Source organism: Onthophagus taurus, chromosome 11, assembly GCF_036711975.1.
Source record: "Onthophagus taurus isolate NC chromosome 11, IU_Otau_3.0, whole genome shotgun sequence".
NCBI classification, from domain to species: Eukaryota; Metazoa; Arthropoda; class Insecta; order Coleoptera; family Scarabaeidae; genus Onthophagus; species Onthophagus taurus.
Window position 1 is genome coordinate 4,444,270 of NC_091976.1, and position 2,816 is coordinate 4,447,085.

General features: G+C 38.4%; 1 long non-coding RNA gene across 1 annotated transcript; it reads left to right on the forward strand.

Moving 5' to 3' along the window:
- Window positions 1–1,475: 1,475 nt before the first annotated feature.
- On the forward strand, window positions 1,476–2,380 carry LOC139432209 (uncharacterized). The gene is made up of 3 exons (XR_011642076.1): window positions 1,476–1,623; window positions 1,677–2,131; window positions 2,189–2,380. It is a non-coding gene; the product is annotated as an uncharacterized lncRNA (long non-coding RNA).
- The last annotated feature ends 436 nt before the right edge of the window (window positions 2,381–2,816 follow it).

Below are 2,816 nucleotides of genomic sequence, written 5' to 3' on the forward strand. Positions count from 1 at the left end.
GGGCACCTCCAAAATTGATGAAATTTTAGGATGATTTAGAGGATGCCTTTAGCGATTTAAATCAACCATCCAAACACCGTAAGGTATAACGGTTTCCGAGAAAAAAAATTTGTTATTCGACGCTATAAGTATACACCGCGGCGCGGACTTTGGGGGTGAATTTGACCCCGTTGGGCACCTTCAAAATTGATGAAATTTTAGGATGATTTAGAGGATGCCTTTAGCAATTGAAATCAACCATCCAAACACCGTAAGGTATAACGGTTTCCGAGAAAAAAAATGTGTTATTAGACACTATAGGTACACAGCGCGGCGCGGACTTTGGGGGTGAATTTGACCCCGTTGGGCACCTCCAAAATTGACGAAATTTTAGGATGATTTAGAGGATGCTTTTAGCGATTGAAATCAACCATCCAAACACCGTAATGTATTACGGTTTCCGAGAAAAAAAATGTGTTATTAGACACTATAGGTATACAGCGCGGCGCGGACTTTGGGGGTGAATTTGACCCCGCTGGGCACCTCCAAAATTGACGAAATTTTAGGATGATTTAGAGGATGCCTTTAGCAATTGATATTAACTATCCAAGCACCATAAGGTATAACGGTTTCCGAGAAAAAAAAATTGTTATTAGACACTATAGGTACACAGCGCGGCGCGGACTTTGGGGGTGAATTTGACCCCGTTGGGCACCTCCAAAATTGTTGAAATTTTAGGATGATTTAGAGGATGCCTTTAGCGATTGAAATCAACCATCCAAACACCGTAAGGTATTACGGTTTCCGAGAAAAAAAATGTGTTATTAGACACTATAGGTACACAGCGCGGCGCGGGCTTTGGGGGTGAATTTGACCCCGTTGGGCACCTCCAAAATTGATGAAATTTTAGGATGATTTAGAGGATGCCTTTAGCGATTGAAATCAACCATCCAAACACCGTAAGGTATTACGGTTTCCGAGAAAAAAAAATGTGTTATTAGACACTATAGGTATACAGCGCGGCGCGGACTTTGTGGGTGAATTTGACCCCGTTTGGCACCTCCAAAATTGATGAAATTTTAGGATGATTTAGAGGATGCCTTTAGCAATTTAAATCGACCATCCAAACACCGACCACGGCTTCAGAGAAACAATTTTCGTTATTAAATTGTACACGTATGTAGAGCAGATAGTAGGTGCCTTTAGCGATTTTAATAGATTATGAAAACTGCGAAACTCTTAATATTTCATGGAAAAAATAAATTTTGTTAAGAAAGGCATTTTGTAGTTTTATGGGCTTTTAGTCGTTACTGGCAAAGGGTAAGAACTCCGCCACGTGCAGTTACAAAAGGCGCAGGTATTAGGGAAAAAATATGTCCATATTTTTTGCATTATAAGTGCATTCCGGGAAAATAGTTGCCGACTTATTCGGTGTTGTTTTAGAGCGTCATACACATTTTTTAAATTTTGCCCGAAAGGTAAGGAGTAAACTTATAATATATAAAGATTCCTCAGCTATTGCAGAGATCAGCTGTTCTAGTTATCTCTTATTAAAACCAGTGACCAGTGAAGATGTCGACGAAATTACTGTTTTTGGGCGATAGTAATTTTTGCCGAATGCTACGTACTAGAACTAACTACAAAGTATTTGTTCTAACAGATGTGAAATTAATTCCTACTAATGGTATATATTTTAGGACGACAACCAAAACAGTCAAGCAACGGAAAATATTTCCTCGACTTAGCAGTAGGCGGTCAAACAATACTAAAACTTTTGCGGCGCGCAAAGTGTATTCCAAAAACATGTTACCCTTGGTTTTGTGGAGATATTGTTGAACGTCATATCGTTATAATGATAAGAACTAAAGATATACTCCATAAAACATCACCATCCCAACTGAAGTCCCAATATTCTCACCTCTTCCGCTTCCTTCTTTCCTTAAATCCTAAAGGAATACAAATTTGCACAATTCCTCCCTGCAAAAACTTCGAGTCTGTGAACGTAAGATATTATAACTTCTCTGTCATGCTATAAATAAATACTCTCCATGCCTTTATAGGAAATCAATCATTACATTCGACGGTTTTGTGCTGAAAAGCAAATCAATTGTACCGACATTGAAGCAATTGTTAACAGAACCATGATGGAAGGGTAACAAAACGTAAAAATGTTTCTTTTCTTATGTATTTAATACAAATTTCTACACAGGGATGGCATTTACTTAAATGAACAAGGGTTGGAAACGGTCTGGAACGCGGTAGCAAGTAATTATAATCATATTCTTAATCCATTACACAATTTAATTATAAGTAAAACAGACCATTAATATAATAAATTTCTTTCTCTATCAAAAGTTTTTTTTCTATCAAAAGTCCACCCTCCAAATAACCCCTAAAATTTCATCAATTTTGGAGGTCTAATAACACATTTTTTTTCTCGGAAACCGTAATACATTACGGTGTTTGGATGGCTGATTTCAATCGCTAAAGGCATCCTCTAAATCATCCTAAAATTTCATCAATTTTGGAGGTGCCCAACGGGGTCAAATTCACCCCCAAAGTCCGCGCCGCGCTGTGTACCTATAGTGTCTAATAACACATTTTTTTTCTCGGAAACCGTAATACCTTACGGTGTTTGGATGGTTGATTTCAATCGCTAAAGGCATCCTCTAAATCATCCTAAAATTTCATCAATTTTGGAGGTGCCCAACGGGGTCAAATTCACCCCCAAAGTCCGCGCCGCGCTGTGTACCTATAGTGTCTAATAACACATTTTTTTTCTCGGAAACCGTAATACCTTACGGTGTTTGGATGGTTGATTTCAATCGCTAAAGGCA